Below are 23735 nucleotides of genomic sequence, written 5' to 3' on the forward strand. Positions count from 1 at the left end.
CACTTATACCTTGGCTTTGCTGATGTCTCTATGCCATAAGAATATCCTCTGAAGTATATTTTGAGCTAGCAGGGTGGGTGCAAATGAAGCAATAAATCAGGGATGGAGACCCCTCTTGACTCGAGAGAGTGCAGCTTCATTGTACCTGGCATCCTCTGCTCAAATAATTCTTATTTTGTTGAGTTTTTAAGGTTAATATTCCTTTCCTTACTTTGATCAGTTGGTGTACTGAATAGCTGAATTGCTCCCATTGGTTTTTCTTGGGTAGCTTCTGCCTACCTTCCTCTTGTTTTTACTTATCCTTGTTTCACATATTCTTTGGAACATTGATGGGTATTGGGTCTGTCAGATTTCCCCAAAGCAGTTGTTTACTAGCTATAGAACTTAAGCACTCCTGTTCAGGCATAACTATGAGATTTTCCCAGAGAACATTAGGAGATGTTGCATGGTGTGAGTGTGTGAGTGAATCTTTCATTTACTGCTATATTAGAACAGTGAGAGATATAATCCATCACTTTATAAGATGATGGGGCTGACTGAGCCAATAGCATAGATGTCAAGATATAAAGGATTTTTTGACAGAAGGAGGAGAGCTCATCTGGTTGCTTAACAAACATTGGCTTAGGCTGCGGATATGCAACATTTTATTCTGGAATCAATGAAAACAGAGTACTTGTTTTTTCCAACATGGTCCACACACAAAATCTAGATCTATGGCATATTTTCTGCCCTTGGAAAGTTCTGATTGAGAAACTAGTTTCATTCTAAACTTAAAATGTCCTTACAGTTTGATCCCACACAATCCAGCAGTGTGTCCACACCTGTCAAATGATGTTATAGTTGTGCATATACCAATATTGCAATCGCCACTTCATTTTTTATTCACTTAAGGCATGTGCAGGGAGAAAAAGGTGCAGCTATCTTAATCAAGCAGAGGGTTTTCAAGTAGCCGCAGCCACTCTCGTGGATGGCAGGATCTAGAATCAATCTAGATTGAAAGCAGCATGTTGAAGATGAACACAAACGATTCTGGATTGAGGAAAAACTACTTTTACGCATACAAACGGGTTAGCGTGTATGCAACCTTACAGTATTTTCAAAGAAGGAAACAGGAATAAACCAGGAAATGAGCCAAAGAGAGGTGGATTGACAGTGGATATAAAGTTTTGAAGAGGATAAAGTATGAGAAGAAGAAAAGCAGCTGTTGGTTGGTTGGTTTCCCTCCCCAAAGAATACTCTGTCTAGTCCACCAAGTTCTCTGCTGAAATAAATGGTGATCAGGTCTAGGAGCAAACCTATAAAAACCAGAGCTCACTGCTGAACCCCCCCCCCCCATAAACCAGCCTGCCTGCATCCAAATAATTATCTCCATTTGGTTCATCTATCGGGCCCAATCTGATAGGAAAGGTCAGACTGTAAAAAGTACAGTTTATTGTAGAAATGTGTCGCACAAATGCACTTTTAAATACAGGCAGGGAAAAAAGGGGGGAGCCAGTGATACTGCAGCAGACGCGGCGGAGACAGAAATATACTTGTCGGTTGCTGCATGGATGGGGAAAGCACAATGGCTGCATTCCATCGTGTAAATCTTCTGTCTGTGAGAAGCATGCTATAACCTAGCTAATAAAGGTGTCAAACACTGGCAGAAAACAACTGTCTCGTTCCTTTCCATTTGCTCTTACCCTCCACAATCCAAAAACAGGGATGGAGAAAAGAAATGGGGATTTTAAAAACATTACAAGTCTATTTTTTTTATTATTTATATATATATATATATATATATATATATATAAACCCACATAAATTGGATGCTATAGATTCAGTGAAAATGGGAACTATAGATGCAGTGATGATCAGTGGGATAAAACTCCAGGTAAACTGCCTTCCTGGGCAACGTGCTACAGTTGTTATCTCTTTAATTGCTGTGCCCTGAACCACAGTGTTCATCCCTCTCACACAGCAGGAGGACGAGATCAGGAGAAGGCCTGTGTTGCTTGCTGCAAGATGGATGCCTGAAATGGCTGCAGTCCTCCGCTTACCTTGGTGCCTACCTTTGCAGCTGTAGACCTGTAGGCTTCTTGTCTCCTCTTCATAGACTCAAACTCAGCAGGGATCAAAAGTGCCCATGGCTGAGCATGAGAGAGCATGAGTACTATGCAGGCAAGCTTCTTTCGGAGCATTCATATTGTCGGGGCTGCCAACTTCGCTTTGCTGGTGCTGTTCCTCTGCTTTAAGCAAATTAAGCGGATTCATTTTCTGGTGGAGAGATAACACAACGGGGAAAGCTTTGCCTGCTAAATTATTGCATGTCTTGTTACTGTTAAAAGCACAGGAGCCGGAGCAGTAGAAAGCTGGCAACCCAGGGGTGGGTAACCTCAGGGCTCGCAGGGTCAAATGTGGCTGTCAAGGCCTCCCTATCTGACCCTTGGAACTAGCTGCAGGACACACACCCTCTCCCCAGACCATAGCTTGTACTACCCTGCTTCATATTGCGGGTGTTTTTGCCTGTCTGGAATGTGTCAAACTCTTGATAACACCTCTTCCCTATGTAGATGGAGAAGAGAGGGATTTACATTTGTTGCTCCACTCCACCCACTTTGCCTCTAGCCCTGCCCACTGGTGGAAAATGGGCTCGGAGAGCTGTCCCTGAAGAGTGGGGACACTTTTTGGATTACTTCAGAAAGTGGTATAGTCAAGTGAAGTCGTGGTTAGGATTTGAAATATGGGCAGCAGAGGGGAGATGACAGTAGAGGAAATATGTATTAGATAAAAAATATGCCATATAATGCAGCAGGAAATGGGTGGGACTAGAACAGGCACAGGCAAACTCAGTCCTCCAGATGTTTTGGGACTACAATTCCCATCATTCCTAGCTAACAGGACCAGTGGTCAGGGATGAAGGGGGTTGTAGTCCCAAAACAGCTGGAGGGCCAAGTTTGTCTCTGCCTGGACTAGAAACATCATGGAGGTAAGGGTGGGAAGTCGAAACGTTAAGGGAAATTTGTGTTGAAGTTTAATTTGTTAAAATTTTCAAAATCCAATAAAAAATTCAATTTAAATAGACAGCTGCCCTTGGCCTGAAAAAAGTTCCCTAACCAATGCTATGAGAAAAATTGGGAGGAGAGCTCATGAGAGGATACTGATCAATGGGAATCTATATAGGGAAGTGGAGGACGCATGAGTTAAGAGGCACATTACTGACGGAAGTAATAATTTGCTGGCATCTGACATGCAAGGAAGAGAGAATGGAGGCGCACTGCAGACAGCGAATCGATGTGCGCTACCTGGGAATTAATGCACAAAGAATTTGCAAAGTAGTTGAGGAAGGAAAGCTTTTCATGCAGTTTCCCCCCAGTGCACCATGAAGGTCCTTCTCTGGAAGGGATCATTCAGAGCCACGCCAATCCAGAATAAGCTGAGTTTAGTATGTTCTCTATGCCAATCACTTGATTTCTCTGTTGCCCACATTTCCCTGCCAGCTGCTGCCAGCAGAGATGCTTTACATACTCCTCTTGGCATGGTTTAGTTTAGCCCCCCCCCCCCTTTGCTAGTGAAGGTCTTGGCCAAAATGGGCTGGTAGGAGGCCCACATAAGATGAGATGGGCAGCTGGTCCTCAGCACTGCTCTTTCCAGTTGAACGCCATTTGCTTATCCCACCAGATTTATACAAAATGGATAAGGCACTGGCCTCCTAAGCCAGGGATTGTGGGTTTGCATCCCATCTGGGGTGACTTTGTTTGATGCCACCCCGGTGGTGTAGCAGTAAAACTGTGAGCACGTTTGCAAAGCTAAGCAGGGTCTGGTATGGTTTCAAAGTGGATGGGAGACCGCATGTTGAGATTCCTGCATTGCAGGGGTTGGACTTGAATGACCCTCAGGGTCCCTTCCAATGCTACAGTTCTATGATAATTCTAGGTGAAGCACCCACAGGCCACAACATAAAGCCCTTGCAGTGGAGCATGGCATGGGGGCAGGGAGTGCTTTGCCCATCTTCTCTGATGGGCAAATCCTGTCCCAGTTACAGGTGGGATGAAGAGCAGGAGATGGAGGGAAAGAGCCACACCCCAAGCAGCCACTGGTGGATGAATTTGCAGGCACTGGGGGGCAGTAGTCATATGTGGTGGAGGCTGGGGAGATATACCAGATTCAGCCCATCACAGACTGGGAGTGTCTAGTCCAGTCCAGTGGTAAATCATTACCTTAAATCAGGGGTGGAAAACCTCCAGTCTGGGCCAAATCTGGGTCACCACAGGTCCTATTTGGTTTGCATGGCAGTTCCCCCAAAAAACTATCCCCATTTGTGCTGTCAGGTGTGGTGCAGGTAGAGATGTCGCTGGATTGGCTACACAGCCAGTGTCCCATGGGGAACTTGATCACTAAATTGATCCCTGCAGAAGGCAGGGCTGAGGTCACCACCCATCAGCTGCTAGGAGGTGAGTTCAGCGGTGCTGCATTGGCTGTGCCATCAAGTTCCCCTTGGGAAGTGATGTTTGAGCAGTTCTTTGGGTGATGCTTTTTGAAGGTACGTGTACTAAGATCTTAGAATCATAGAAGTGTAGAGTTGGAAGGGACCCAAACGGTCGTCCAGTCCAGCCCCCTGCAATGCAGGAATCTCAGCTTAAAGCATCCCAAACAGATGACCATCCAACCTCTGATTAAAAACCTCCAAGGAAGGAGAGTCCACAACCTTGAATGCACACATGGCACAAATCCATGCATACTAAGAAATACTTGCTCTCGTGCTTAAGATGAGATATCTGGACCTATAGAGATCCGTCCACCACAGGAAAACTGCAAAGCAGGGCTGAGGGGTGCAGAAAGCAGACTGTGCTCCACTTCAGCTGTCATTAAAATACCCAAAGAGCTTAATCACCTCTACCTATTCATTGGAGAGGGAGCCATGAACTTAAGGAAGCCAGTACCTTGCAGACTAACATGTGCCTGTCATTTCAAAAAGGTTGGCTCCTTCCCACAATGTGCTTTGAAAAGTGCTTTACAGTTGGCAGGCTTGGTAAAATGCCAACATCCAGTTCCTCTGCCTGTGCTCATCTCTTTGTAGGAAGCCATTGTCTGGCTTTAGCTGGGGAGATAAAAGCAAGAGAGAAATGGGGGAAAGGATCTGGTTGTTTTCAACAGTCAAGACAGGTTTTGCTCCACATGAAGCATATGGAATTCTAATCTAATTTTTACTTCATTGCATCCTTTAAAACACACACACACACACACACACACACACACACACACACCATACCCTCCTAAATCTCCAACACTACAGAGTTGCCATGGCAACTGCACATATGAGCCAGCTGCAGTTGCTGTGGAAACGGAAAGAAAAGTGAGAGCCAAAGAAATAATCCCATAGGAAAATCTGTTATGACAAAAATAAAAATAAAATCTTGTTCACAATTCCTGGGGCATTGGGAAAAGGGGGAGAAAACAGAAGGAGGGGGTGGGGAAGAGCCAACACACAGCATTGCTGAAATTTCCTTCATAAATTACTATGAATGCTTGGAAAGTAATTTCCCGCTGCTTACCCCTCTGAAAAGTGAATCCTACCTCCTCAGAGGTGTGTCAGTCAGATCCAGATTGGGATTTTTGTGTGTATGTGTGGCCAAGCTGTCCACAGTGGCCTCTGGGTACCTGCCACAACTTGGGCCTCTTGGCAGGGCTTTTGCTGGGACCCTCAGTCTCCCCCTTGCTCACTTGTGGGCTTATCCAGTCACTGGCTTTGCAGTGGGCCAGGAGCCAAACGAGATGAAACAGGGTGTCCCTGCCCTGTTCACATACAAAGCGCATGGCCGTGGGAGCCACAAACAGGGACATACTGGTAAAGGGAGTGAAACCCGTCTCCTTTCTCCTTCTTCTTCATTAAATTATATGCTTATTATTTTTTGATGTATAAAAGTACAAAGGTAGGGAACAACGGTGTTAGCAAAGAGAGAAAACATTTCATGAAGAATAGCAATCACAATCTGTCAAAATTGGTGGGGACGCAGGAGAAGGCCTTCTTGAGGGCTGCTCCCAGACTTTGGAACGCCATCCCTAGAGAAGTTGGAGTGACTCCTTCCTTGTCCTTCTGCCAGCAGGTGAAGGAAGACCTTCTTGTTCCAACAGGATTTGGGGAACTGACTGTTTTTAATGAGGGGGCAGGTGCCATGCTGTTCTTCTCTGTATGTTTTTAACAGATTATTGAAGTTCTCCCAGAAGATATGCATTTCTCTCCTGGCTGTTTGAAGATATGGAAATCCTAGCCGACAGGGTGGTCTCCACACATCAAGCAACTAGGCAGAATACACCCAAGAACACTCTCGCCTATTTCACCACACATTAATATTTTCTCAAAAATATCTACCTGTGATCAAATATCCCAAAAGGCTGAAGGAATTTCCTATAGAATCATAGAGTTGGAAAGGACCCTGAGGATCATTTAATTCCAACCCCCTTCAATGGAGGAATATGAAGCTGTCCCTGAGCCTGCAACCTGGGCATTATCAGCATCATGCTCCAACCAACTGAGCTAATTTCCTTTGCATCTTTGCAAAGCCAAACACCACCAGTTGTTCCTATTTTTAAGATGGAATTTAATTACAAGCCAGCAAGTTCAGGTTGCAGAAGGAGAGCTGATTTGAAACAAACCCCTCTTCCCAAGAAGATCAGATTTATTTTTTCCATATGGAAAGTGAAGGGAGAATGCACTGCAAAATGTGGGCTGACACTTGCTTTGATGCACCGTGGTCGAAAATCTCCCCACGAACGAATCAGGATGAATGCACATTAAGTAGCCACCGTAGTCTAATCTCTCTTCAAACAAATCAGGTTGAATGCTCAATAAACAGGCCCTTTTGGAGCAGCCATAGATGTCAGGGGATTTTTGCTTGTTTGTTTACCAGTGTTTTCCCTAAAGCTGCATTTAACATGGAGATTGTCCATTGACATCTTCACTGATCATCCTGTGTTCTGACTGGAAACGGACTTTTTTAAAAGTTTGCACAACAGCAGGCATTTTTGAGCCGTTCCCACCCCCTCAAATCCTTGCAGACTTGCTCCTTTCAGGCTTGTTCCCCTCATTCTCACTCCATAATGAGAAGCCAATGCATTTGGTCTTTGTGGTACCTATACAGTCTATGCAATTACGTACTGAAGTCAGCGGGAATGAATAAATAAAAGGAAGACACAGAGCAGAGTGCTCCCATTTAAGGGAATAAAAAAACTGCTCACATTTACTAAAGGGGTGGGGAGAGAAAGGGGGAAAGGAAAGAGGACTCTTTCTTCAAGATATAATTCTCTCTTTACTACTTAGGAGCAAACCCCAAAACCAGCCTTCAGGGTATAAATATTTATGCCTTCTGCATATAAGCAGATGTAACATTTCCAATTAACTGTCGATCTTTCCAGACTCTCTCTTTTTTTTGTCTGCTGCAGTTTCACTTCAGAATATAAAGATGAAATATGAATGGGGCTTCCTTGATTTGCTGAGCTCAGATGTCTAATGCATTTCCACGTTCCTGAAGATAAAAGTTGCATGGCTTGTATGTTTCCTTCTCAAGCTTTCTCTTACATTCCTTCTTACTCTTTAATGTGCATGTATTTTCATGCAAATGGAAAAGTACCATTCCAAAGGTCTCTTGGTGCAATATAAATGTGGGCTAAGAAAGTGGTAAGTGCTAGGGTCAGCTAATGTGGGAACGTCAAGGAAGGTAGGAGAGGATGTATTGTTTTGATATTATCCTTCCTCACTCATGCGAGTGAGTAAATAGCAGAGCACATTCCCTTTGCAACTTATTGGAAGCAAGTTGATGATTCGCTAGAATCCTTTTATGAAGCAATCCAGTCTGGATTGTTCCTGGTAAGTTTCCCCTTCATTTCCCTCTTAAAATAATAACAACGCCACATGGTCTTCTTTAAAAGTAAGAATTAAGTTTTACTCACACTCAGTTCACAGTAGTAATCTGAAGGCAGGCTTTATCTTGTAGCGACAGTGAAAAGAAATCTGAGCTACATCTCAGACTCTGCTTGTGGGCTCCACCCTATGTGAAGGTTGAGCCATGTGCTGACTAAGAGCCAGGAGAGTCTAAAAGTAAGAGAGTCAAGAGACCAAGAGAGAGATACTTGCCTGGCCAGCCCTTTTATCTGGTCAGCTAGGGTCGGGCCCATCTACCTGGTCACACGCAGGGGGAGGAATCTCCAGCGCAGGTATGGCAGAAAGTCCTCCCTGTCTGGAGCCACATTCCCCTGTGTGTCCATTTGAGGCAAGAGGAAAATGTTGTACTTGGCTGCTCTAATATTAATACATCCCATAGCTAACAGTCAGAGGCATAGGAGCCAGCTCCAAGGGGCCGAGGTCCATTTGGCCCTCCCAATAAAATATTTGAGGGGGCCTGGACCCCCAAAGTTGATGGTCATTGCCATTCAAATGATGTGTGTGCTGCATCATGTGATTGATTATGCAGGGCTTACCTGCTCCTGCTAATATTTCATTCACATTTGCACCTCTGGTGGGAGGCAGTAATGCTTCCGAATACCAGTTGCCAGAAACCTCAGGAGGGGAGAGGGCTCTTGAGCTCAAGTCCTTCTTTGCAGGCTTCCTTCAGGCTTCTATTTGGTCACTGTGAGGACAGGATGCTTGACTAGATGGGTCACTGGCCTGATCCAGCAAGCTCAATATGTTCCATCCCATTGATCTCTCCCCCTTTAAATGTTTTTTTCTTAAATCCTTCAAAAGTAAAGTTGACCTCCTCTTCCCTTCCGTTAAAGAGGTAAAGATCCAGGACAATACAGGGATGGGTCTTTTTATTTTTGCTTCCAAGGAGGCTATTGCTGTAAGTTGTATCAGCACAGGCCTAAAGGAGAGGCTTTTAGGCTGGGGGAAGGGTTTATGATTTGAGAACAATCATATATATATATATATATGTATATGTATATGTATATGTATATGTATATGTATATGTATATGTATGTGTGTGTGTGTGTGTGTGTGTAAGAGGCCACAGAGGCAAATTTCAGTCCTCCACTAGCAGCTTTTTCAGAAAGACCTAGCCTCATTTTACACAGATAATGCAGTTTTACGAAACTTCTTTTTATACTCACACCAGGAGAAAATGGCTTATCTTCCATCAAGCCCTGTTTATAGTTAGGAAAACAGAAGATGCTTCACTGCTTAATCTGAACCAGGGCTCATCAGAGGCCCTGGAATTGGAATGATTTGGGTCTGTAAATATAAATCGCAGATTGAGGACAGGCATAAAACACAACTTTAATCTGCGGAATCAGTCAGCAATCTCAGTCCTACCTCTGCTCCAACAGTCCCACTGACCTGGGGCATGTTCACGAATTACTAATTTCTGAGAAAAGGTTGAGCAGTGTTCCAGATAATAGAATATCTCTAAATTACAAACCATCACTTCAGGAACCAGTTTCAAAAGATGCTATTAGGCTGCTGAACCTTTGCTTCCATGCATTATGTTGAACTTTTTAAAAATCCTTTTTCTGCATTTGTGACATGGCTGGAGAAAATTGCCTCTAAGTATGGGCAGAGTGCTCTTTCTTCACCACTGAGGGCTGCTTCAGATATCACCTTTTCAGATAGATAGATAGATAGATAGATAGATAGATAGATAGATAGATAGACAGACAGACAGACATATTAGATGGTCAGGTGTCCACTGAAACATGCAACTGTGAATGCAACAAATGTATGAAACCATATAGGTAAACTCATGAAGTAGCTATGAATGGTTGTGTGTCTCTGGCACCATTTCAGTTGAGTGCATACTCTAGATGAAGATTAGGTTCACCATTGCCAGATGCATGAAGTACCTTCAAAAACCATAGCTAGGCAGTGCTATTTTTCTATAAAAAGAGGTGCTGGAACTCACCATGAACGCCATTCTCTTAGAACAGCAATGGCGCCCACCTGAGAGGTGCTGGAACTGAGTTCCGTCAAGTTCTGGCTGGGGAGAAAAAAAAGCCCTGCTAGTGAGTCCATGACACCTGAGATTATTTATTATTACACCTGAGATAACTTATTTACATCCTGTTTTCCTTCCGTTAGTGTTCAAGGCAACACACTATACAACAACCATGTGAGGAAGGTGAGCCTGAGACCACAACAGGCCTAAGTTCAGCTGGTAAGTTTCATGGCTAAATGCAGATTTGAACCGAGGTCTCCCCAGGGCTTGTTTGGCACATTAAGTGCTTCATCACACTGAGGCTGTGTACATTTAGAGCAGGGGTAGGCAACCTAAGGCCCGGGGGCCAAATGTGGCCCATTCGCCTTCTCAATCCGGCCCACGGATGGTCCAGGAATCAGCATGTTTTTACAAGAGTAGAATGTGTCCTTCTATTTAAAATGCATCTCTGGGTTATTTGTGGGGCATAGGAATTCGGGTTTTTTTTCTTCTCCTCCAAAATATAGTCTGGCCCACCACATGGTCTGAGGGACGGTGGACCGGCCCATGGCTGAAAAAGGTTGCTGACCCCTGATTTAGAGCATCCTGAAGAATCCTAGGAACTGTGATTTGTTAAGGGTGCTAGGGATCATTATTCTCTAAGGCCTAAACAATAGCTCCCACGATTTTTTGGAGGAAGCAATGCGCTTTAAATGTGTGGTGTGCATGCAGCCATTCTCCAATTAGGGAGCATGGTTTTGGATCAAGCATCAAGGTCTGCAAAATAATAAAATTGTACTGCAGAAGATTGATTGAACTTCTGACTGCAGGTGGGGGGAAATGATGTACCGGAAAACAAAATGAGGCAGAGCCTGGGAAGAAGGGATACAGAAAGCACAAATACTGATGGCAAGGGGAAAAGGGAAAAGGGTGAGAAATGCTTTCTACTGTCACAGTCTGAAAGCTGTTTTCAACAGACTCCGCTTCCTCCCCTCATCCACAGAAGGCTGTGTTCTTCAGTGCTTTCTCCATTTAACAAGATGGGAAACCCAAGACATGCAATGTGAGGCGAAAGAGGAGAACCATTTCTCCCTGGGACCGTCTTCCATGTTGAGGGAAATGTAGGATGTCCTGGCAGGGGTCTCTCTTGGCTTCAGTTCAGGGAGAACATCTAAACTGGGGACGGCATAGTTATCTGTAATTCAAAGCCCCCATGAGGCGAGTATGCCTCTCCTTGCTTTTCACCTTCTGAAGCCTCTCAAAGTCAGCTCTTACACATGCTGTTTCTATGGAAACGGCAGAACGGCTTTAAACCCATCCATGCTGCAGTGTTATTAGACGTGACTCTTCTGCACTGATCCTGGCCTTCTCTTGCTTGCCTTTCCCGGCCCCAGTTCAACCTGGCAACTGTGCTCTGCTTTCTTTTTTTATTGATTACTTCTCTCCTAGAGACTTTCATCCCCTGCTTGTCCATCCTTAAAGTCCAAAGCGGGAAGAGGGCCCAGTACTTGCAGACCTACATTTTTTAACATTATGGATCAACAAGAAGAAGAAGAAGAAGAGTTTGGATTTGATATCCCGCTTTATCACTACCCTAAGGAGTCTCAAAGCGGCTAACATTCTCCTTTCCCTTCCTCCCCCACAACAAACACTCTGTGAGGTGAGTGGGGCTGAGAGACTTCGGAGAAGTGCGACTAGCCCAAGGTCACCCAGCAGCTGCAGGTGGAGGAGCAGGGAATCAAACCTGGTTCACCAGATTACAAGTCCACCGCTCTTAACCACTACACCACAATCTGAGAAGCACAGCATGGGACCAAGCAGAGGCAATCAGGGGCTGTCGAGACATTTCACATCAAGGTTCGAAGGCGTGTGCTTGGTTATATTAAAGATTAAATCACAAAAACACAAGAGGTAGCCTGACAACTGCAAAGCACAGGAGGACTGTGCCATTCCCCTTGGTAATTGCTGTTAGTTCAAACAGAGCATTGCAGAATTGGGTAAGATGGCACAGCCCACATCAACAAGTGTGGTGCTACACCTTTTTGTAGTCTTTCCTAGAGGTCCCTTCCCTGCTCTACTTTCTGCTTAGTGCTGTAGGAGCTGAGGGGAAGGTTCTATCTGGCACTGCCCTTGCGCTCCTTGACTTCCCTGTCAATACTCCTTTCTCCATCATTGACCGTAAGAACATGAGACAAGCCTGCTGCATCAGCCCGATGGCCCATTTGTTCCAGCATCCTGTTCTCACAGAAGCCAAACAGATTCCTGTGGGAAACAGAAACCGGCAAGCAGGACACAAGCACAAGAACACTCTCCCCCAGGATGCTTCCAGCAATGGACACTTCTGAATATCCATGCCTCCGACAATGGAAGCACAGCATAGTCAACATGGCTAGCCGTCCATGACCTGGTAATCCCTTTTCTGATTGTTTCACTTGCTTGGAGAAGAGGTGGAGAATGAATGTTGGAAGAATGCTTACCCTTCCACGTCCTACTGCCTTTTTGTTAAAGGGGAACTTGCATGGATAGCTCAGTTGTTTAGAGTGTGGTGCTGATAGTGCCAAGGTTGCCGGTTCGATTCCCGCATGGGACAGCTGCATATTCCTGCATTGCAGGGGGTTCAGCTAGATGATCGCCAGGGTCCCTTCCAACTCTATAATTCTGTGATTCTATGCCTCTCCCATGGGAAAATGCGAAAGCTTCACAAGCATCCAGGGCCTACAGGTCTTCCTGCACAGGAGAGAAGAGAGCTGCCTTATCAATCGTTGCAAGATGCAGCCCTTAGCACAGACTCTGTAATCCTTCTGCTTTGAGTAGAAGCCCCTTAACTGCTAAGGAGAGACATTTACAAGCAATAGTGATTCTCTCCATGTGTAAATGCTACGTGGCTACTTTTCTGATTTATTTAGCTTTTCTTCAGCTGTATCCATGAATAAGGCCCAAAAGAAATCAGAGACCCAGGAAATGGTGCAGTCCCCTCAGAACATTTCCCTATGGAGCTAGTCGCAATTGCTGCAGAAAGCCTAGATGTGTGGTTGAACTGCCAGGGAAAAAGCTCTATATTCTCCATAGCACTTAGCAGCACAAGGGGGGGGGGGGGAGAAGCCTCATCAACTCTGTACAAGTGTGGCCTCATCTACACATTTGTTTGTCTCATGATATCAAGTCATGGGTCCAAGAGGATGGATTTTTTGCCCCGCCACAAAACCTGCTGTTCACTGCTGAATCGGAACAAACAACAAGCCACAGAACATTACTATTCATTATATACCGCCACCCATATATACTGGGCTTTACAAAGAATGGAGTCTGTTTCCCAAGGGCCTTACAATCTAGATTGTCCTTTGCTTTGATTCAACAGGGCTGCCCTTGCATTCTTGTAGGGAGCTCTAAGAAAAGGCAATCAAGGGATGCAGAGCCCCATTGGCAGAACAATTTAGATCAGTGGCTCCCAAACTCCCTCTCCCACTACAAACCACTTGAAAATTGGCAAGGGTCTCAGCAGCCACTTAAATGAATTCTCTGCCTTTGTAGCAATTGCACTGCACTGTGCCAGATGCTGTATGATTTTGTATTTTTGCAGACAGGCCACCGGCTACCTTAATGGACCTTGCTGACCACCAGTGGTCCTCAAACCAGTTTGGGAACCCCCAATTTATATCGCTGTAATAAGAGAAGGATGCAAACCTCCCTCTCGAGATACAAGCAATGTTTCTTGGAGGTTACTGTAGTAGCTGAGGCTGCAGAAGTGAGTGTGATGTGGGTTGTATAATATCTAGCCAGGTGCCAGGTGGGGAGTGCATCTGTTGTATTGAAATCAGTGCTGTCTGTGTTTCTAATAGTGACATCAGCAGCTGGTTATTTCACCCCTGAGGCTGCTTCTGCTGCGTTGCGAAGAAGATGCATACCACGTGCTTGTTGTTGTCCCACAGGATGGCCTTTTGTTGGGGCATTGCACCATTAAGCCTGGATGATTTCTGTCCCTTGCTGCTTTTTGAAGTAGGCTTAGGGTGTCTGCAGCTCTGTGCTGGTGGTAAGTAGGCAAAGATGTTTCAAGATGGCTGAAAGAAACATCGAGCAAGGAACAGAGCAGCAACCACACGGTGCCTGTTGCCTTATAAATATGGAGTGAATTATACGGACGGCAGAATCAGAAAGTGATGGCCTTTCTGAACACTCTTTATTAAGCTTTGTTATTTATTAAGCTTTATTAAGGGGGGGCAGAAATCAATATAGCATTTTATACAAACCTTCTCCCAACCCCGATGTGCATTCAGCTTCACTCTCTCAGGCTGCATACAGACTGCACATTTACAGCACGTTACCTCTGCCCCAAAATATTGGAAACTGTAGTTCACTCCTCAGATAGCCACAGTTTCCAGCACCCTTAACAAACTACCCTGCCTAGGATTTTTTAAGTGTGCTTTTAGATTTATGAAGCATACCCTCAAACATTTCTCTGATGAAAATAGGAACATCCCATCCCATACTTATAATTTACTATTTATACCCCACACATCTTACTGGATTGCCCCAGACACTCTGGGCGGCTTCCAACATATATAAAAACATAATAAAACAGTAAACATTTTTTTTAAAAAAATCCCTATGCAGGATTGTCTTCAGACGGCTTGTTTTTCCCATCAAAAACTCCCATCAGTCTCTGTCAGTATGAAGGGCACCAGATTGGGAGGTTTATTTTGGAGGGGGAGGGGAGAGCATTGGAGGCTTAAATTAAGGTTGCCATATTTCTTAAAGTAAAAACCAGGATACCCTGAAAGTTGTTGAGCTATTTTTTACAAAATGCCAACCTGCCTGCCTCCCCATGCAATTTTTCAATTGAGTTGCCTAAGATCCAGCGCCGCCTTTTGGAAATTCCCCCCGGACATCAATTCTGCCTTTGAAATCCCAGTAATAATAAATAATAATAAATTTTAATTTATACCCCGCCCTTCCCAGTTCCAAAAACCGGGCTCAGGGTGGCTAACAACAAATTTAAAACACTTAGTTGTAATACAACATAGAAGCAGCATAGAATACAGTATAAAAGCATGAATAACAATAAAATTCAAAGTTCAAAAATCAATTTGGGGGAAACCCATCCAATAAACATTAGATAGTCACCAGGGCTAGCTGGCTGAATTAGTCCTACTTGGGCCAGTGTGGAGGCCAAGGGAGAATTAGCTGTGGGGTCTCGGAGCGGGTAATCTTCATAAAAGGGGAGGGGGAGGGAAGAGAAGGGAAATAAAAGATCAGGCTGAATTCAAATTAAAGGCCAGGAGGAATAGCTCTGTCTTACAGGCCTAGCGGAAGGAGGTTAAATGCTGAAGGGCCCAAGTCTCATGGGACACAGAGCATTCCACCAGGTCGGAGCCATCACTGAAAAGGCCCTGGCCCTGGTGGAGGATAGTCTGACTTCCTTAGGGTCAGTAATGTTCAGGAAAATCTGGATGTATGGCAGCCCTACTTAAATGGCGTTTTGTAGCATCTGACATCAGGAATATAAATCGGACATCAGGAATCACAAGACAGAGAAACCAGTAGGAGAACACTTCACTCTCCCAGGACATTCTATACAAGATCTCAAAGTAGCTGTTTTACTACAAAGGAATTTCAGAAATAGACTGGAAAGAGAAGCTGCTGAATTGCAACTTATCACCAAACTTAAAACCATGGAGAGACCTGGTCTGAACAAAGACATTGGATTCTTATCTCATTATACATGACAAAGCCATTTTTCACCTTCTCACCCCGTGCTTTTTCCTGTAAGACCTATTGCAGTTGTTAAGACTCATCAGGGCTATCTGCCAATCACCCATTCCCACCACCCTTCTGAGTAATACCTCTCCCCACCTTCTCACTATATAGAAGGGTCTGGTGACTTCTGTTTCAGTGTATCTGAAGAAGTGTGCATGCACACGAAAGCTCATACCAAGAACTAACTTAGTTGGTCTTTAAGGTGCTACTGGAAGGAATTTTTTTGTTTTGACTATGGCAGACCAACACGGCTACCTATCTGTAACTTGTAGTATCTGTTTATTTATAGCCCTTTAGGCTGAAGGAGCAGAGAGAAAAATCTCTGCTTGCTCCAGAGATCCAAAGGAGCTGCATCTATCAGCCAGGAACCTCTTTGCAACGTTCCCATTTGGAAACCATTTTTTAACATCCAGGGCTGGTCATCCAGTATTCCTATCTTCCCCTATTACTTTGAATTCTGCACCTGAGCATAGAAATCTGCAGCTGTCCCATAGCACAACAGCTGCCCAATGCACAGTGCTCCTTTCCCCTCCCCTGATGAACTGCTCAGATAGGAAAGGAAAAGCCACATGCCTGAAGGGTTCTTTGGAAAGACATTGCCCAGAATACTCCCTGCTTTTTCTGCTCTCCCTCTACAGTGGTGCTTATGGTACGGATGCTGGCTCAGTCCACAGGCTTTGACAAGATGTATTCAGATCCATTCCAGTCCTGGAGATCTCCAATTCTACATATGCACACAGTGGTTGATGTTGCTTTGTGACTGCTCTGACAGCTCCTTCCTTTTAAATGCATGGGTTTGCAAGCTGGAGTGTTATTAATTGCCAAACAGCCTGCAAGCGCTATTATCGTTTATTCTGTAAAAGTTGTTAGCTCGCTTACTTTGGAAGTGTCCAGCTGTGTCCCAAGTAACCTTCCTTCATTCTGGGAAAGTCAATTGAGTACAGTATAAAAATTCACCTGTATCAAAGCTTGCTTGTTCACTAGACAGTGACTGCTGTCTGATATTTGTCCTGAGTTTTTACTGCTCGGTAAAAACTGTGTCTCTCCTGAATTAATAGCATCCATTAATCATACAGTAATGCCTCTTTGCTGCATCACAGCCTACAATTCAAATTATTCTCCTCCAGCTGTGGTACTGTCCTGCAGGATGAGGGCACTCCTAGGTCAAGTGGTTGCCCAAAATCCTATGTACACTGTACAAACAGTGAAAAATTATTTGTTGGAAAAAGATGACTACTCACACTGTTCCTAACTTAGCAGAGAGTCTGTCTCACACCTTCCAATGTTGTGATATTGGCTATGATAAATCAGATGTACAGAATAAACTGATGCCTTATACTGGACCAATTTAAATTGTTTAACTAAAAGTATAAACTTTTACCTGTTTTATAGCTCTCAAGCCAGTTTTCAAGTTCCAGATTTCACTCTGGTTGTGGGAGTGACCTAATTCTTCCTCCAGGAAAGTTTTGCTTCCAGACAGAGCCGTTTGCGGTATTAGGCCATGCTAACTCAGCACACCTAAATCTGTTTACACACTATATTTTTAAAGCACATTCCAAGCACACACACACACACACACACAGAATTCTGGGCACTGTGGTTTACCCCATACAGAGTTACAGCTCTCAGCAACCTTTAACAAACTACAACACCCAGAATTCTTTGAGGCTAAAATGTGCTTTGAATGTGCTTTAAAGGTATAGTGTCTATGCAGCCTGAGAGGCACAACCCGCAGACGCCTGTCATCCCTGTACTGCTTCCTGCTAGCGTAAATTTCATAGGACAGGCATGGCGTGCTCCAAATAAAGGAACATCCTGAAAACATTGTGCAGTACATTGGTACCTCGGGTTAAAAACGCTTCAGGTTACAAACACTTCGGGTTACAAACTCCGCTTACCCAGAAGTAGTACCTCGGGTTGAGAGCTTTGCCTTAGGATGAGAACGGAAATCATGCACTGGTGGCAGCGGGAGGCCCCATTAACGAAAGCGCGCCTCAGGTTAAGAACAGTTTTGGGTGAAGAACGAACCTCTGGAACGAATTAAGTTTGTAACCCAAGATACCACTGTATTATGCCTCTTTTGAATTTTATTCTATTGCAATGCTGTGCCATACACTTCTGGTTCAGCACCTCCTGACCCAGTGATTGTGACCTTGGTCTCAAAATGTGCTTGCGATCTCAGCAGATGGCTGCCCCGTACTCAGCACTAACTGGAACACAGAACCATGCTCCTGTTGATGCTGCCATTTGAGGGTGGAGAGAGATGGTTCTCACCCTAGAAGGCCTGATGGCATTTTCATTCATGTCACAGCAGGGGAGCTGGTTCACACATGCACGGCCCCATCTTGAATTTCCTCCATGTCTATAAAATGACTGGCCAGTAAGAAAAGGAACGAACTCCCCTGAAAAGATACAGAATTTCTATCTGTGGTGCCAAATCTGGCTCATTCACACACCCGAGTAATAAATGCATGTTGCAGTCACCCAGTGATAAGACGGACTTGTGTGCATCAATCAGCCCTTGGCCTCATGCCGGTCAGGTACATGTACGAATGCCGCACAGAAGTGCGATGAGGGAACCATTTTACAAATGAATGGACATTAATAGCTAGTGCAGATTTTACACCCACTGTACAGGTGCAGAAAATGAAGAGGGGAGAAAAGATGTATCTGTCCTAAACATAGTTCCCTCCCAGTCTCATTGATTTTAGCGACCACTCACTAGGCACAGCCTCGAAAGAAACTCCATAAAATCCTCCCTTCCCGATTTACTATGTACTGTATGTTCTTGTTTGCTTCAACACAGCTAGAATTTGAGCTGCTGGCTCAAATGCAAAACAAGCCCAGTCTGTGATATATATCAGGGAGGAGAGGAAAGGCAGTAGCTTGTTGGCACGAAGACAGAACCTTAACAATATCGGGCCGCTGCCATTTACGAAATGCTCCCCTGCAGTGCCTGGCTCCATCCCTGGAGCGCCTTGCCTTCCTCTGCTTGTGACCTAATCTCTCAACCTGCCCCTCTTCTCCTCCCTCCCTCCCTCCTCTCTCTTTCATTTCAGCATCCAGTCACTCATCACTGGTGGCCTGGCAGGAGCCTGTTAAGGCAAAATCAGACCCTCAGCATCGATCCATCAGAAGCCATTCACCCTATGCTTTATGATGAAACACACACAAAATAATAAAGTGTGTGTGTGTGTGTCTTCTACATTGCTTTGGCTTCATAGTGGCATCTCTCTGCACCTCAGGGTGAAATTCATTGAGAAGGGCTGTTTGCGATGGTCATATCTGGTAGAGCGCTTTCCCCCCATCTTGTAAGCTTGCTTTGTTTTTTCTTCCCCAGGGCGGGGATGTTTTGTCAGTACAGTGGTACCTCGGGTTAAGTACTTAATTCGTTCCAGAGGTCTGTTCTTAACCTGAAACTGTTCTTAACCTGAAGCAATACTTTAGCTAATGCGGCCTCCTGCTGCCGCCGGGCCGCCGGAGCACGATTTCTGTCCTCATCCTGAAGCAAAGTTCTTAATCTGAGGTAATATTTCTGGGTTAGCGGAGTGTGTAACCTGAAGCGTATGCGACCTGAAGCGTATGCAACCCGAGGTACCAGTGTATTGAGTAGTGACAGCCCTGCATAAAGAGAAGCCTGACAACAACAGCAACAGTGATACCAGGAAAGGCAAGGGTAGCCACTCGGCGTCTGCCAAGGGCTGGGGGCTGATGGGGGAGAGACAGAAAAAGAGAGAGATTTTCAAGTAAACAAATCCACCAGAACACCAAACCTCGCTGATAAGACTGGAGCAGGGGATCTCTGGGCAGAGAGCTAGGGACACGTTTCTTTCTCAGCTTTGCCAGGGCACGTTGGGAGGGGAGGCAATTACTTGCTCTTCAACACGGTATCGATCGATCTGCTGCCGCCGCTGCGGCATATCGGATCTCAGGCCACGTCCCTGCTGCTTGTGGCTCCCCTCCGCCCTCTATAAATCCCCCTCCTCCTGCTGCTCCCTCCGTAGCAGCACGTGGCTTGCAGCCAGATGAGGCGATGCAGGCATATCGATCAATCTGCTCACTCGCTCCGTCGCCATGGCAACCCCTCGCTGCTGCTGCCCCCGCCGCTACCGCAGTGCTGTTTACCTGGCCCAATTTATTCTCCTCAGCAGCCTCTATTCCACTCCTTCAGTTACTGTTAACCTGGCATGATATTGACAAAGTGCTCAGCAGATGGGGGGCGGGGCGGGGGCGTGTGTGTTGTTTTTAGCTGTTCAATCTGTGGCGTCTGGGATCCTAAGAGCTTGGATCCGGGATCCCATGCCAGCAGAGTCAGTCTTTAAAAAAAGACTCTGTGAAATTGGTGCAGTGTCTGTATATAATCTTTCTGTGTCTCACAGGGACAGAATGTTACTATTTGGAGGGAAGAGCCATAGTTCAATGGCACAGCCTCTACTTTGCATGCAGAGGTTCAGTCTCTTGCATTTCCAGAACTCCCTGTAAAACCTATTCCTGTGTAGATTATGTAGTTTATTGTACTGCAATCTGCATTGGATCCCTGTTCATTCTGCAGCACGATTCAAAGTGACGGTTATTAAGGCCTTAGTTTGGGTCCAAGGCATTTCTTTTAGGGTTGCCATATTTCAAAAACTAACCCCAGTTCCGTTAAAAATGTGGAAACAGGACCGGAGAAAATAGCAACAACGTATGACAAATCCTACCAATTACATGAGGCATACCTGTTCCTCTATAAACACATACTGCTGCCCTGGTGTCTGCTTTAGTCATAGTTTTGTTTTGGTTCTGTTAGGCTATGCCCACCAGACAGGGATGGGCCAGAAAACTCTCCTCCCTAATTAGCCTATAATTAGCCCAAAAGCTTCCTGGGTACTGGGGTGTGAATCACAGCACACGGTACTATCGTGATCTTCTGAGCCTCCAAGACTGCTAGGTAAACTTTATGTGTTGCTCTTACCAGACAGATCCATGCCTGCATGGATTCTCATTCTCACGATGGATTCTCATCTGGGACTTGCAGCATGTAAACTGGGAGCTGACCCACCTCGCTGGGGCCCTCCCTGCAGCTTTTGTGCTCCTGGCATCTGTGACTGGTTTCTCGGGGAGCAAGGGAGAAAGAAATTCCTTATCATGGCACATCTGTGGCTGAGTGGTTAAGAAATGAGGCAGGAGCTCTCTCGCTTTTGTCCCTGAAATTGCCTTCCTTCCTTCCCTCCTGGTGGGACTCAAACTCCCATTTCCTGCTCCCCAGGCCCATGTCCTATGCCATGGACAGGCAAACTAAGGCTCGGGGGCCGGATCCAGCCCAATTGCCTTCTAAATCCAGCCCGCAGACGGTCCGGGAATCAGCATGTTTTTACATGAGTAGAATGTGTCCTTTTATTTAAAATGCATCTCTGGGTTAATTGTGGGGCCTGCCGGGTGTTTTTACATGAGTAGAAAGTGTGCTTTTATTTAAAATGCATCTTTGGATTATATGTGGGGTGTAGGAATTCGTTCATTCCCCCCCCCCCCAAATATAGTCCAGCCCTCCACAAAGTCTGAGGGACAGTGGACCGGCCCCCTGCTGAAAAAGTTTGCTGACCCCTGTCCTATGCAGTTAGCCACCGGATGATGCTGTGCGAGTCTCTGGCTGCCCTTGTCACATGTCCTGGCCTGTCCTTGGTTGGCAAAAGCGTCCTTCCCTCCCTGGGTGAGTCTTGAATCCATTCCCCGCCACCAAGGCCTGTGTTTTCTGCAGACCTCCTGCTCAGAGATATGTGTGTGTGCTGTGTTATGTAGGCTCTTCTTCCTTCCCTATGTAGGTTGTATTTCAAAGCAGTGCTTCTGAGCAGCATAAGGGGATTTGAACCCCAGTCTGGAGAGGTGCCTTGGGACTGCCTGTGCTGGCTGATGGATTGTGGTGCTGTGCTGTGGTTTTGTATATTGTGCTGCAGGGGGGTGTTTCTGTCAGGACTACATTGGCTTCTTCCGTATGTGGGTGGCATGTGGGTATCATCACTCGCATGTTTCCTGACAAGTGGGCATTTCCAGGGATGATGGGGTGTGTGTGTGTGTGCCATTTTACAAAGCCAAAAGTGAGTGATGACAGCCCTCCCCCTTCTCTCTCTCACACACAATCACACTTCAGCTGAGCAGTGGGAATCTGCAGCCACCTCACCACTTCCACATATCTTAGATTCTTCTTGCCAATTATCTTATGACTGCAGGGTGATTGTGAGGGGCAGGGCAAAGAGATTTAACCGTTTCCTCCTAAAACTTAGTAGAAGCATGTGGGGCAATTGTCATCAGGTTTGCAGTGGAGAGGGAAGGGTTAAGCACCTCCCCTGCACTGCTCATTTGGTCAGTGGGGAGCAGCTGGGCAGCCCCCTCTCTTTCCCCAGCTGCTCTGCTATTCCTGCAGGATTTTGTGACCTGTGATGAGGAAAGGGGCGGGCCTAGATGACATGTAGCCTCTATCCTCACCCACCAGCCTAACTGGTGCATAGGATTCCTCTGTTTGCTCTTTATATGTCTCTGTTGAACCCTTTCCTCAAAGGGTACTTTTTTAGAGCCTTACAAGTAATGCATTCTCAGAGACATACAGCAGTAGGCACTTGGAAGCCTCCCTGCTACAAACATGGCGGGGATGCTGCCTATAGCATATTATTGGGTAGCAAAGCCCCATTCAAACCTAGGCTACAGGGTGTGCTTTTTTCATTTCAAGAATGCCATTGAGTACTGCCACTTGCCAGTACCGCTAATGCATGGCAGAAATTGGGTTTTCCACCAGGATTCGGATTGGCCCAGCCACTTTTTTTAAATGTCCTCTTGCTTGGGCCCATTAAGTAAAACAAAGTTTGATAATGCTAGATAGAAAGTAGAAACGAGCTGTTCTTAAATTGAATGATCATACGAGCTCCTTTCATATGATAGATATGGGAAACGCAGCCCGTTTAATCTTCACTTGCAAAAATGGCCTCCAACCTTTTTTTAGCAGCTGGCTCTACTACAGAGCTGTGCTGTAAAACAACCATACCCCCTCAGCCCAATTTGCTTGTCTTGCTACACTAAGCTGAGATACACCTTTTACTCCAGATTCCTTTGTGTGCAGTTTTATTTTCCAGAATGTACTGAGTCGACTGTCTGGGTAGCTGCCCCCACCCTCCAAAACTCTTCAAGGTTGGGGTGGTATTTGCATGTGTGTGTGTGTGCATGTATGGGGGGGGGGGAGAGACTCCTGCTGGGCTCCCCAGACAGGGAAATGTGCATCTCTCCTCACACTGCGCAGGCTGCAATTTCCGGCAGACATTTGAGGTCCTCGACATCTGCATAATGTGCGCTGGTCTCCTAGCAACCGGGAACAGCTGTCTGACATTTCCAAGATTAAACTGTAACTATACACGGCTATTGCCAAGGAGCGGGAGCTGGGGGGGTGAAGGAGAAAGGCCTTTCGCTTCCTGGCTCTTTCTAAGCTATTTATGTTTCAGTCATTTCCTGCTCAGAGGAAGGAGGCTCCAGCTTTTGAGGTGCGGCCACCATTGCGGCTGAGGAGGCAGATTCTGCACATACATGTTTTTGTTTCAGAGGGATTTCTTTTAGGAGGGGCAGGAAAGGAGGCCACGGAAAAGCTCCACAAGCAGATTCCCCCTCTCCTGCTGAACCACAAGCATAGAAATCATAGAAATCCCTGCTCTTCCCCTTTTGGATTCCTACTGTTTTGACAGCGGTCCTCCTTTGGGTGTAGTAGATGCTAGCTGTCCCCCACATTGACCCTTTTCAATGACAGCAGCATAACCGTATAGATGTTAGACCAGAGGTTCCCAAACTGTGGCCTGAGGACCACCAGTGGTCCATAAGCTCCATTCAGGCATGTCTGTGGATTTGTGGTGGAAGCCAGGAGACGGCGCATGTATCATGTTAAATATTCAGATTGACTTTTAATTGAAGTTTGCATTTTGTTTGCGTTACAAATTGCATTTTATTGCATTACAGTTTGAATTCAAATTGGAATACCATAAAATGCAACACATAAGAAATAAAAGAAGCAATAAACTTACACTTAAAAACCATACAGCATCTAGCACAGTTGGAACGACCATTGTTGTAGACAAATTC

At 45.5% G+C, this 23735-nt stretch overlaps 1 long non-coding RNA gene across 3 annotated transcripts in view; it reads left to right on the forward strand.

Annotated features, from left to right (window-relative positions):
* The window catches only part of LOC310844862, a 97384-nt gene that overhangs the window by 67862 nt on the left and 5787 nt on the right, over window positions 1-23735 (forward strand). For 2 of the 3 annotated variants that reach the window (XR_014564365.1, XR_014564366.1), the window contains one exon: window positions 18701-18913. The exons of the other annotated variant lie outside the window; for it this stretch is intronic. This is a non-coding gene — a long non-coding RNA (uncharacterized lncRNA). Of the gene's footprint in view, window positions 1-18700; window positions 18914-23735 lie in introns of those variants that run through there. 3 annotated transcript variants of the gene reach the window in all.

The sequence above is a fragment of the Podarcis gaigeae genome (assembly GCF_964106915.1).
Source record: "Podarcis gaigeae genome assembly, chromosome: 1".
Lineage (NCBI taxonomy): Eukaryota > Metazoa > Chordata > Lepidosauria > Squamata > Lacertidae > Podarcis > Podarcis gaigeae.